The 14,370-nt window shown below is 47.5% G+C and overlaps 1 protein-coding gene across 5 annotated transcripts in view; it reads right to left on the bottom strand.

The window, feature by feature from the left end:
- Positions 1-14,370, bottom strand: part of LOC146833286 (retinol dehydrogenase 5-like) — a 108,329-nt gene that overhangs the window by 31,713 nt on the left and 62,246 nt on the right. The window contains exon 1 of one of the 5 annotated variants that reach the window (XM_085600996.1): positions 8,617-8,739. The exons of 2 other annotated variants lie outside the window; for them this stretch is intronic. The gene's annotated coding sequence lies outside the window, so the exon portion shown is untranslated. Of the gene's footprint in view, positions 1-2,059; positions 2,081-8,099; positions 8,253-8,616; positions 8,740-14,370 lie in introns of those variants that run through there. 2 more of the 5 variants (XM_085600994.1, XM_085600998.1) reach the window with 2 other exon arrangements.

The following is a 14,370-nucleotide window of genomic DNA, read 5'->3' as shown; positions in this document are numbered from 1 at the left end:
ATCCGCGCCCTCGAGCCATGTCGGCCACCGCTGGATGCTCCACTTTACACCACTGCACTGTACACCACTCCACTCAACGTCCCTCTACTCTACAGCAGTCCACTCTATGCTAGTCCAGTCTGCACCATTCTACTCTATGCCACTTCACGCCACACTACTACTCTGCAACACTGCATTCTATGCAACTGTACTCTAATGCACTCTACTCTGTACCACTCCACTCTATGCCAGTCTTTTCTACCACACTCTAATCTGCCCTTTGCCACTCTACTCTACACAGTTATTCTACATCACTGCACTCTATCCTGCACCACTCCACCCTACCCTGCACTTGCCCGCTCTACACCAATTCACCCTACTCCACACCACTCTACACTGCTTCACTCCAGTCTACGCACTGTACTCTACTGAAAACCAATGCAATTTAAGCCGCTTCACTCCGCGCCTATCTACTATGCCACTATACTCTACTGTGCAATACTCTACTCTACATCTTTGCACTCTACTTCACTGGACTTTTTGCCACTCTATTCTACTCTGCATCACTGCACTCTATGCCACTATACTCTACTGTGCAATACTCTACACCACTGCACTTTATGCCACTCTACTCTACACCTTTGCACTCTACTTCACTGGACTTTATGCCACTCTACTCTACATCACTGCACACTACAACACTCTACTCTGCACCACTTAGCTCTCTGCCACTGAACTCTATGCAACTCTACTCTCACCATGGCACTCTATGCTACTTTACTCTACTCTGCACCACTCTATGCCACTCTACTGCACTCTACACCAATTCACTCTATGCCACTACACTCTACGTCACCCTACTCTGCATCATGCTATGCCACTGCACTCTACGCCACTGCACTCTACTCTGCGCCACTCTACTTTACGTTATTCTATTCTATGCCCATTCTACTGTACGACATTCTACTCTGTGGCACTGCACTCTAGGACACTGCACTCTAGGACACTGTACACCACTGCCTTCTACTCTGCACCACTGTACTCTGTGCTGCTGCACTCTATGCCACTCTATACCACTGCACTGTATGCCAGTGCACTCTCTGCCACTGCACTCTACGCCACTGCACTCTACTCTGCAACACTCTAATCTGCACCACTCCAATCAAAGCAACTGCATTCTGCAACGCTGTAACACTCCACTCTACGACAGTCTGTGCCACCTTATGCTACTCTATGCTACTCCACGCCACTCGCCTCCATGCCACAAACCTTTAGCCATGCTGAACAGCAGCCACGCTGGTGTACAACATGGTTAAAACACATTGGCAAAGCCAATAGCTCTTGCATATGCAAGACCTATTGGCTTTGCCTGTACTTGTTTAAAGGAGCAGGCTAAAAGACCTATCATGACTAATCACTTTGACAATAAGAACTTGAAGAGAAGTACGAAACCTGGGAACAATCATGGAGACCAGCTAACTCTGTAAGTATACCAAGTCATGAGAACCGCCTTCACCATCACACCTACCTTCAGACACATCTTTCCACATCTAGGAATCCCACAGAAGCTCCAGACAGGCACTTCTCTAAAATGTCACACCTTGACCATGCTAATGGATTTTCCAAAGGTTCTCAATTTCACTGCTACAATGACTACAAAAAATCCAAAACACGATGGCAAGACGACTACTACTTATTCATATTCATAACAACATCTCAATAGTCAGAAGCACTATGACTTGTATCAGAGGCACAACTAGAGCCAAATTTTGGGGGGGCTAAGAAACAATTTCGGGGGGGCTGACTCTTCCGGCAATATGTAGAGTGGAGATGCAGGGGCTCTAAGATGGGGTGAAAAAACAACAAAGCCTCGTTAACAATTAAATGGTCTTTTAAAGACCTGTGAAGAGGTCAGGTGTGGCTGTGTGTGCCCGGCAAGCTCTCTGAGCCCGGACTGACCCACATGACGGGGGAGCTGAAGCCCTTTGAGCCCAATGGGCGTTGCGCGCCTGACTTGTATCACTAATAGGGCCATCCAACACAGGCCGAGCTTTCAAAGTAAAGCCGAATAGATACTCACAGAAGAGACCTCCCTGCTCCAAGCTGGCATCACAGCTGACCTTGCGTTAAAAGAAGGAACACATCAGATGGACGCCCTTCAACGTACATGTAGCGAAACTCTGGAGCTCTCTTGCAGGAAAGATAAGTGTCGTCAAAAACTACCTGCAGGTTGAGAGGGTTTGAAAACCTAGCTCTTCACAAAAGGATGCAACAATGCATGAGCTCTAACCACCCCACAGGAATTCAAAGAAGCAAGTATGAGCTGAAGATGCTCTTGGTGGGTGAACCCTGTGTGGTATGTGCAACAGCCACTACTACTCCTGAAGCCCTCAGGGACCATAACATACTGCTGAGCATCTGCCAACATCAACAAAGACAAAGTTTCAGCACAGTAAATGTTCAGGTGATTGACAGTAGGGCACTGCAGCAGACAGGAACTTCAATGCCCTCAAGAATACACATGTTAGTAGTATCATATCCAAACATGCAGCGATGCTGCAGAACTACCTCCCACTAAAAATTACAACTTTTGGAGAAATACCCCAGAACAGAGGAAGACAGTGAGCACTTGGCACTGCGTTGATACACACATACATATATAAACCTGCCTGCCTCACATTGTAAGTGAAATGTTGCCATTGTATTAGATGGACACATGTTTGTATAATCAATGCCAGAGTCCACTTGCACAGCTGCACAACTATCACATCGTTAATTAATCCATTTGAACTTCATCTAAACTGTAATTAATAGAGTGTTACCATAATACTGGGTCCTAATGACTTTTACATTTTTAAGTAGAAATATCACCAAGAAGCACAAAGTGCTAATAATAGTCAATGGTCGCAGGGTTCTAAGAGCACTTTTACGCTGACCGCGATGGAGCCTGGTACTCTAACTAGGTTCTTCCTCGCCAAAGATTTTACTTTCTGTCTTTAGTCCTTTAAGCTCCAATCAAGCACAGGAGTACACTTCTGAAGTCCCGCGGGACCTTAGGGTAAGGCACCTAGAGACTCACATATTGGCCTGCAGAGGCAAACAGGAGTGTCCAGTCCATGTCCAGTTGTTACTGGTCAGCTGGGCAGTTGCAAAGAAGGCCTCTTGTAGCTTGTTATGTCCCTGTAGGTTTAATAGGAGTTCAGCCTCATGACCCTTTGAGTCCACTTCTTTGTCCTGGGTACAAGAGTTAGCAGGTCCAGTCTTCTAGGCTCTTCTCAGATCTCAGGCAGCAGGTCCATTCCTCTTCTGATCTTCCAGAGGTCCAGGCGTGTTCTGAAGTGGGTGCCTGGAGATATCATATGTATGCCTGGCAGAAGCTAGTGGGTGGAAAATTACCCTTGACGAAGCCCTAACCAATGGGGTAAATGTTCCCGGGCCAAACCCTACCCACTCTGGACATTTTTATGATGGCAGCAATCTTAAGCCACACTAAACTTGGGCTCTGAGGGCTGGAGGTGTGTGGGGGGAGTGCACTATGGTAACCCTAATGTCCTCCCACATCTAATACTAAAATCCAGTTTTGTGTAGTCTCTGTATCTCCAACGAACTCAGAGTCAGACGTCTGGTACTAGAAAACTGAGATTTCAGCAATCAGGCAATTGATAAACACATTGTTTTGGCATTCGGTTTCCCTCCTTTAAAGTGCACCCCAACGGTTATATGCAAATCCAGCAGACCTTTCAAATAGGCTTTGAAACGCTAATGTGAAAAAGAGTCCAACCGTGAATAGTAAAATGCATGTATGACAATTGCTTGAAGTGGTTGTTCAAAGCAATGCCTAGAGGGAGCCATCAAACGCATACTAGCCCTGTCCACTTAGACACATCAGAGCATATTAGAAGGTACCCCCTTCGTCACTCCAGGTTTGCCCATTGAAAGCATACATTGCGGCTGATCACATATGATGCATTCACATAAGTGACTCCATTTGCTGCTCATGGGCTAACCTCTTGGCCCGAGAGAATAGAATGAAACATAATTCCCATTCATATGGGTTTCAACTCAACCTCTTCAAGGCTTCCTGGGCATGTCCTACCACCGGTCAAATAATCTTGTAATTTGGGTTGTGCCTGTGCCACACCTGTGGGAATGCCCAGTGTTTACTATGGCTGATGAAAGCCAGGGGTGGCTGTTGGACCTTCTATCCCTGGAGTGGTTTCCCTCAACTTTTTGCCTTCCATCCTCCTGTTTTTGCTGGCTGTAGGACTCTGAACACTATACCCCTGCTAACCAGAGCTAAAGTGCTTGAACTCTCTTCTTTAAACATGGCAAAATTGGCTTACACCAAATTGGCATATTTAATGTACTTGTAAATCCCTAGTAGAGTGATAGTACATGTACACAGGGCCTATAATTTAAATGCTACTAGTGAGCCTGCAGCCCTTATTATACCACCCACTTAAGTAGCCCTTAAACATTGTTACAGGCTTGCATTGCAGCCTGTGTGTGCATATCTGCACTGACATTTCCACCTGGCAGGGAAAACCTCTTGCCAGGCCTAAACCTCCCTTCTGTATACACCTAAGTCACATCAAGGGTAGGCCCTACAAAGCCCAGAGGGCAGGGTGGACTGTATTAAAAAAATTGGACATGTATGTTTAAGTTTTACTTGTCCTTGAGGTGAAAAACGCCTACATTCGTTTTTCACTACTGTAAGACCTACCTCTCCCATAGGATAACATTGGGTTAACTTACTTTATTTATTGTGATAACTTCTGTTTGGGGGCAGGTAGGAATGTCGAGTATGGTGTCTAAAGATGTGTACGTTAAAGCCCTCTTTAATGGTACAGTTGGATTTTAAGTTATAATTCTGGAAATGCCACTTTTAGAAATTTGCCCTTTTCTTGTCCCAACCATTTGGTGCCTGGTTCCTATATCCTGGGGCAAATGACTAGGTATAGCTGGCATTTGGTCTTTGTGTATGGCTCCTAAACAATGGGACAGAGAGCAGGATGGGCCAGCTCTGACTAGATGAGCGGGAGGAGCTATCACCTACCACGCTTGTACTTCACAAAGGATCTGCCTGAACACAATCATAAAGGGTTTGACACTAGTCTTTTGTAACCCCAAACAAGCTGGGACCAGGGCAGGGAGGAAGGAAATTCCAGACACCTCTGACGGCCGAAACCTGAAAAACTTTCTCATACTTTAAAGATGGTACTAGGTATAAATACTGGGCCCTCTGACATAACTCTTCAGTACACCTCTGGATCAGTGAAAGACTCAGAAGGAATGCTGTGCTGCTCTGCAAGAAGGACCGCTACTCTGTTGCCCCACTGCCCTGCTGCCTGAGTGAAGGACTGGACCTGCATCTTGAACCCAGATCTACCAGAGTGACACCAAGGGCATGTTGGCTGGCCTCCTCATCAGAAGCTTAAGGAGCAGAACAGGCTCCAACCATCTTGAACCAAGCACCTAGACTCAGTCTGCTGTGAGTCTTGTCCCCCAAGTGGTGCCATCCCTGTCCGGGACCCTAGGAGGTGGACCTAAAAGTGCTCTATCAGCCGAGTTGTAGTCCTTTGTCAACAACTAATGCAGCACGATGCATCTCCTTGCAACTCTTCTTCCGAAGCGCCGCTGCGTGAAGCATCCTCAACGCAGGACTTCGCACCACAGCCCGCAGTCTCCTGGGAACCGCTGCTACGCAATGCATCCTCAGTGCAGCCATTTGCACCGCTGCTACGCAATGCATCCTCAGTGCAGCTATTTGCACCACAAGCCCTCATCAATGGCATTCTTGTCAACATTGCGAGCCCCACAAAAAATCTTCAAAACCAGCTGATGTGTGATGCATTTTTGGCTCCGGGGTTCGCATCGCAAGCCCCTCATCAACAGCATCCTCAATGATAATGCAGCCTCACAGCTGCTCAGGAACTGCCTCTGTGTGACGCATCCTTGACGCGGAATCGTGCAGTGCTTCATAACCAGGATTAAAGGCACTCTAGTTCAGCAGGCCTGATTTGGTCCCTGTGTCCAGCCCGCACTCTATCGCAGTTTGCAAGAACTTGTAACTTTGTCCTGATTCGGCGCAACCAGATAACACCGTTAACACTATTTTTACCTAAATCTTAAAATTGCATATCTCCAGTTCTGCTGATTGGATTTTTGTTGTTTTGAAATCAAATAATGCATTAAATTCTACTCTATTTTTCTAAATTGGTGAGGGATTTTCTTGTGTTTTCACTCTATTACGGTTTGAAGTGCTGCATAAATATTTTACACATTGCCTTTAAGTTAAGCCTGATTGCGTTTGTGCGCAGATATCGGGGGTTAAGCACAGGTTAATTTAGGGCTTGCTTGTGTTTTGTCCTGATAGAGATTGTGGTTGAGTAAAGTTTCACCCCCCTAAACCAGTTTCCCGATTTCCAATAGTGGTTCATACTCATTTTGGTTTAATTATATGAATCAGACCACTCTAAGTTGATAGGTATGTGCACACCTGCATGCCCACATCTATTACTCTACAACACTTACGTACGCTAAGGCTTAGGCTTGATGTAACATAGGCTGATCTTGCTTTTCCATACAGTCATGACATATAAACACTTCCCACGCAGGCCACCAATACACTCACACACTCTTTGCCCATCAGTTCACCAGCGTTGATGCTCACGTGTCCTATCCCTCACCCCTTTTCATTTTAGCCTTACATCTAAGTGCAGCGAAAAATCACGAAAAGGGCACAATTCTGGTCCTCAGGTACGACATCAAAACACTACCCACAGAGCCACATGGGAAACGTTCTTTAGAACGAAGCCGGATTCCCTCTATGCCTTCACATCGCCGGCAATAGAACGAACGCGTTTTTAGTACGCATTGGTTCAGCACGCAGTCGTTATAACGACTTGCCTTAGGGGGGGGCACATTGGTGGAATGGTGTTGGATTTAATGTCCAACGCCTTCCCTACTGTTGCGCAGACAGGAGTTGAAATAGTAAATTAACCTATTCCAAAATCCAGCGCCCGCCTAAGGTAAGCTGTTATAACGACTTGCGTGCTGAAAGAATGAGTACTAAAGACACGCAAGTTCTAATGACGGCACTGTGAAGGCACAGCGTGATCCCGGCTCACGGAATACTGTCATACATTCAGGCCACATGTCAGGCACACCACAGCACAACCACAGCGTAGCATGCTACCCGTCCGCAAATGCGCCTTTTCAGTGGTACGAACTGAAAGGTTTTAAAAATGCAACAACAATACAATCTTTGAGTCCGATGTATGTGACCATGTGTGAGGCTGGGGGGATAACTTTCATGAAAGAGTTCGGATACACACAGAGGAACCAGACAGGGAGCGATTCACCAGAGGCCGATCCTGTGACCCAGGATCTTTGAGTAACACTGCATGCTTTGTTCAAGAAGCGTTTCTGACACCAAGCCTACAGGCAGGAAGTTTACTGTTTGCCAGCTTGTTTGTACATCTACTTAAAACTAACTGTTATCACACTGCCAGACTAAAGCTGGTGACTAGGTAAGGACCCCCTACCGTGTAGGTGTGCATGATCTGTACAGCTCAGACACACTGACACCCTCTCCCTTCGCCATTTTTAGGAAGTTAGTGTGTCATGGGCCCTAGTGCAAGGCAGGAAATGGAACCCCCTAGCCACTGTTTAAATTGGGATAAACAGTAATAAACAGTGTTAAATTGGCCCCTCAGGTCTCTGGGCCCTGGCGCCACTGCACCTGCTGCACCAATGGAAGCTATGCCCCTGGTAGCGAAGTACTTCTGAGACAGAGAGAGGTACGTCTAGAGAGGGCATCGTCCCCTTCCAACATGTAGGTGAAAGGGAGCTACGCCCCGCTGAGTCGGAGGCACTCCACCAGAGAATAGGGGAGCACAAATAGACCACCGAATAAAACCGTCACCATCCGAAGACCCCCACCTGTAAACTATCAACCATCGATTGAGGCAGCTCGCCCTTGAAGACTGATCCTCGACTTGGCCCCTAGTTGTATAGGTGACAGGAACCCCTCGCCCCACTGACCCCCTCCACGTCACCCGGCCATCCCGCCCCCTCCTCCAGAAGGTACCATTAACTGCTCTTTATTCAAACTCTACCTGGGGCTGTCAGAACCACACGCGCGCCGCCTCCAAGCGGCTCATCATGCCGCAGGCAGGCTACCCGTCAGGAGATGCGGTGAATGTGCCTCCCACAACCGTCTCACTCTGCTCCCGTCGAGATAAACGGGTCGGGGGCTGTCTCTGCGCTCTCCGGCCCCTCCCTAGATAAGGCGCTCTGCTTTGCCCCCGGCCTCGACGCAAACCTTAAATAATTTGTGTAAACAGCTGAAGACCCACCTCCTCCTTCAAGCCTCATACCCAGAATACTACAAGGGCTCCGTCTGTTTCCTCTCCCCATCCCTTGTTCAACAAGTGCTTTGAAGCAATCGACGATTACCCAGGCGCTTTACAAAATATGAAACTGAACCCCAGGACTCGCTCTCCCAGGCTGTCCCTGTCTAGCTCACGCAAAAAGCCCTGCCTCATAATCAAATATGCCCAAATGTGTCAAGTAAAACCTAATCCGCCCCCGCGAGAGACCACCGCCATTTCAGAGACAAAAAGACAAACTCACCTTTGCCACGATTCTTCGCTGAAGACACAGCGCTTCGAGGCACTGAGCCGGTCCACACACGTCCCAGCTTCCATTCTTATCACACAACTATCCGCTCATAGCCAATCGCTGCACATAGCTCTGCATAGAAAACCTACACTTATTTCCCAGTAACTGGAGAATAGAACGTCAAAACCCGTTCTGCCGCATGCCACTATCTTGTAAACAACGTTCCCTGCGACACAAATCACCCCGCACATCCCGGGTGTGCTCTGGGAGTGGCACTTCTCACCTCCTCCTAATATGCGCTCAGTGCGTAAGTCAAATTTACAGGGTATCCAGAGACGAGGCAAGCAACGAATCTACATGGACCTCATTTACATATCCAGCGGTTATCTGTAAACCCGGCACCGATCTCGCTATCCAGTGCAGACACTTCGCGCGCCTGGTCCACCTGCATATCTCCTTTGGGTGGCCGTGGGGTCACATTCATACCCAAACAAGTGGCTAGAAACCACACATTTCAACAAGCACTGGCAAAGCCAACAGGTTTAATCAATGAGGCTTGTTGGCTTTGGCAAAGATTTGTATCCACGATGAACAGCAGGACAGCTGTTGTGCAGCATAGCTGAAAGTAATGTAAAACAATAAATAAGCGCTGTGCAGCATTTCAAAGGCGCGTCCCAAAACAGATGTGCACGCCTGCACAATGAGGAGAGCATTTTTTTTTTTTATTTACCCATCCGAGATGGATTTGTAAATAAAAAGTTGAGGGAAACGCAGTTTTTTTATATGGCACTAGTGCGTTTTTTATGTTTTGCTGAGACAGCGCATGGGCTGTAACTACGAGACATGTTGTTTACATACAGTGGGCTTACAGCCCACTCATAGCTCACGGTTTGTTTGCTTCAGCGTCACTCTCATTTGCTTCGCTCCTGTTTGTCTTGGCATGCAGCTCATTGTCCTCTTCTTGTGTTTGGCCCTCCCCTGGAGCCTGGACTAAGTACTTGTGCCCATCTACTGCCTCGTTATTGGAGGTACTTTTTTTGGAGGGGTTCAAGCACTCCGTATGAATACTTCTGTTTTCAGTCCGTCTCCATATTCCCATCCATGTCGCTTCTATTAGCTCCCACCCCCTACCCTGTACCTTATGCCACTGCTGCACTCTACACCACTGCACTTGTCTCTATGCCTTTGCACTCTACTCTGCTGAATTATAATCTCCACCACTGTACCCTGCACCACTGTACTCTACTCTGCACCACTCTCCTCTATGCCACTGCACTCTATGCCACCCTATTCTACTCTGCACCACTCTATTGTACATCAAGGCACTCTACACCACTGCAGTCTCTGCCACCCTATTCTACTCTGCACCACTCTATTGTACATCACTGCACTCTACACTACTGCAGTCTATGCCACTCTACTGAACTCCGCATCACTATTCTCTACACCACTCTGCACCACTGCACTCTCCACAACTGCACTCAGCGCTACTGCACTCTGCAGCAAACCACTATACTCTACCCCACGGAACTCTACACCACTGCACTTTATGACACTGCACTCTGACACTCTACTCTGCAGCACTCCACTCTAAGCCACTGCACTTTCCACCACTCTACTCTGCACCACTTTACGCGTCTGCACTCAATGCCACTGCCCTCTACTCTGCACCACTTTACGCCTCTGCACTCTATGCCACTGCACTCTACGCCACTGCACTCTGCACCAATGCACTCTATGCCACTCTCCTCTACAGCACTGTACACAATGCACTCTCCTCCACTCTACTCTGCACCACTCTATGTCACTGCACTCTACGCCACTCTACTCTGAACCACTGCACTCTATGCCACTCTAATCTAATCTGCACCACTCTTCTCTATGCCACTGCACTATATGCACCTCTACTTTGCGCCACTGCACTCTACACCCCTCTACTCTACTCTGCACCACTCTACTCTACACCACTGCACCAATGTGTGCCACTGCACTCGACACCACGGCATTGCACACCACTCTACAGCACTCTAAACCACTGCACTCTACTCTACTCTGCACCACACTATGCCACTGCACTCTATGCCACTCTAATCCATTCTGCACCACTCTGCTCTATTACACTGCACTTTGCACCAGCGTATTCTACTCTACACCACTCTACTCTATGCCATTACACTCTACTCCACTGCACTTTATGCTACTCCATTTTATGCCACCCTACTCTACACCACCCTACTCTATCCACTCCCCCCACTGCACTCTACTCTGCATCACTGAACTCTAAGCCATTTTCTCTGTGTCGCTGCACTCTACACCATTCTACTTTACACCACTCTTCTCTACGCCACTGCACGCTATGCCATCCCATGCTACTCTGCACTCCCCTATGGCATTGCACTCCACTTCACTCTACTCTACAAAACTGCACTCTGCAGTATTATACTCTATTCTGCACAACTCTACTCTATGTCACTGCACTCTACTCCACTACACTCTACACCGCTGAACTCTACTCTGCACCACTCTACTCTACACCACTGCACCCTATGCAATTGCAATTTATACCACTTTTATAACACTGCACTCTATGCCACTACACTATTCACCACTGCACTCTATGCCACTCTACTCTACACCACTCTACTCTATGACACTGCACTCTATGCCATTGCACACCATGTCACTCTGCACCACTCTACTCTGTCACTGCACTCTACTTTGCACCACTCTACTCTATGCACTGCACTCTATGCTATTGCACTCTACACCACTGCACTCTACATCACTCTACACTATGCCACCACACTCTTTGCCATTCTACTCTGCACCACTCTATGGCACTGCACTCTACACCACTGCACTATACGCTACTCTACTCTACACTGCACCACTCTTCTCTATATCACTGCACTCAACGCCACTCAATTCTACTCTGCACCACTCTACGCCACTGCACTCTATGCCATTATAATCTACGCCAGTCCGCTCCACTCTATGCCACTCCACTCCACCATACGCCACTCTACTCTATGCCATGAAACTGCACTCTACACAGTGCCACTCTATGCCTCTCTACTCCACTCTACATAATGCCACTATATTTTATGCTACTCTAGTCTACAACCCTCAACTCTATGCCACTTCACTCTATGCCACTTCACTATACTCCACTCTATTCTACGCCACTCCAAGCCACTCTATTTCACTCCACTCTAAGCCAGTGTACTGTACGCCACTCTTCTCCACTTTACGTCACTTTACTCGACTCCATTCTACACCACTCCACACCACTCAAGGTCACTCCACACCACACCACACCACTCAAGGCCACTCCACTCTATGCCACTCCACTCCACTTTACTCAACTCTACTCTATGCCACTCCACGCCACTGCACAATACACCACTCTACTCTACGAGGCTCTACTCTACGTCAGTCCACTCTACACCACTCCCCTCTACTCTACGCCACTTCACTCTATAACGCTCTACTCCACTCAACTCCACACTACACAACTCCCCACCACTCTACGCCATTCCACTCCACTCCACTCCACTCTACTCTACGCTGCTGTACAACATGGCTGAAAGATATTGGCAAAGCCAAAAGCTTTAACATAGGAACAAACAATTGGCTTTGCCAGGGCTTGTTTTTATAGCACTAGGGAAACGGTAATGAAAGAGAACGAGAAATTAGGTTTGATTTTACAAAATCAAGAGACTTCCAGCATCTCTCTCCTAGTCACTCGCGCTGAGACAGGTTGTTTTTGAGAGCTAAATTTGGGTAAAATGCGGCCACCGCCAATATTAGTCAGAACCGCAAAGTATTTGTCACCACTTCTGGCAGCTGAGCTGAGTGAAGGAAAGCAAAATGCGGCAGTGCAACTGCACATTTGACATGATTGCATTTCCTTTTAGGGGATAAGTGTAAATTTCTCAGCTTTTTCCGTTCCCTTGGAGAGTAGCTCTCTCTCCGCGCATTCCTCGGATTCTCCTAAATGTTGGTGCCTGGAGCCGGCCGGTACATACCATATTACTGCAAAATGATGCCAGTGACGAATGCAACTCAGTGGATTAACGTGCCTGCTCTAGAGACCCGTGAGTAACCTGTAGTTCATGAATTTCAAATGCGAGAACCCGGCCCAGGGGTTTAAGAGTGTTTGCAGTGATCTATGTTCAACCTGCAGTTCGCACACTCCGATTTCATCAAAATAGCTCAGCGGGTAAATGCGCCTGCTGCCTAGACTTGAAAGTTGTGGTTCGGATATAAGAAAAAACAACAGTTCAGTGGTTTAATGAGCTCGCTGCATAGATCCGTGAGTAGCCAGCACACCCCAAGCTCAAATGTCTAGCAGGATAGCTGCATGGGTTAATGTGTCAGTTGCAGAGACCTGTGAATCCTGCTGAGTAACCCTCAGGCATGTTTTGGCAAACTCTAACTGAAAGAACAGGTTGTTATAATCAGGGCTTTAAGTGGGCCGGGTCTGAGCACCGGCAGTTTTTTTTTATGGGGGCCTCAAAACGGGTCTCTGTCGTGCTCTGTTTTGTGCCCTGGCACTGGCGGTCCCGTTTTTTCCCGGACTGCAGTGACAGCAGGCACATCCATGTGCGTGTGGTGACCGTTGTAGAGGAAGGGAAATCCTTTAAGTGAGTTACTTTCTCTCTGGATTTCCCTTCTCTTTTCGAAACTCAGGAGCAGCAACATTGTCCTGGTGTCCGCGGGGCTTTAAGTGGAAGTTTTTTCAATATTATATAAAAGCCATAGTTGCTGCTTATTTATCTTATGCAACTAACAACCATTGACAAAGCCAAAAGAACTGACTGTAGGTATGATGTTACTTGTTGTATCATATATCTGGACACAATGACAGGAACAGCAAAATACAAGTCGGGCGGCACACTGTGCTAAACACAGATTTTTAGCTTACGTGTTTTTAAGCCACGCCCTTAATTACATTGACCACGCGCCTTTGAGAGACCCCCCAGTTTTTTCATCCCACTTAAAGCCCTGGTTATAATTATTACTCTCAGAGAGGTTAGGCGACCTTGAATGTGCAAAACGTGTCATCAGTCTTTTATCTTGGTTTCAATGCTGCCTGTCACCTAAAACCACACACCTTTCAGAAAAATCAAAATACAGTCAAAACGGGATTAAAAGCTGTAAAGTCAGCAAACACCAGAATCAAATGCTAGAAACAGCGCCAACCAAGGGCGTAACTTCCATTCGTGCAGAAGATGCAGTGGCACCGGGGCCCAGAGGCGGGGGGGGGGGCACTGAACCCTGATTATTGCTGTATTTTATCACTAAAGAGCAGCCGGGGGCCCATTTCCTGCCTCCTAGGGCTCAGGACAGGCCAGCGCCCCCACTATCACCAAACCCATAACAATCGAAGGAAGAGCGTGTTTCCGCCCACCCCGAGAAAGGCAGAGACCAGAAACAGCTCAAAGGCCCAAAGAAAAGCAAAACACGGAAACCGCTCTCTAGACCAACTGAAAAACCGATGATGGTAACAGTTCAGAACCCTCCTTAGAAAGCAAGGAGCAGAAACAGCTCAAAGGCCCAAAGAAAAGTAAAACACGGAAACCGCTCTCTAGACCAACTGAAAAACCGATGATGGTAACAGTTCAGAACCCTCCTTGGAAAGCAAGGAGCAGAAACAGCTCAAAGGCCCAAAGAAAAGTAAAACACGGAAACCGCTCTCTAGACCAACTGAAAAACCGATGATGGTAACAGTTCATAACCCTCCTTGGAAAGCAAGGAGCAGAA

This window comes from Triturus cristatus, chromosome 4_2, assembly GCF_964204655.1.
Source record: "Triturus cristatus chromosome 4_2, aTriCri1.1, whole genome shotgun sequence".
NCBI lineage: Eukaryota > Metazoa > Chordata > Amphibia > Caudata > Salamandridae > Triturus > Triturus cristatus.
Note: the sequence above shows the minus strand (reverse complement) of the source record. Positions and strands in the feature narration are given on the sequence as shown.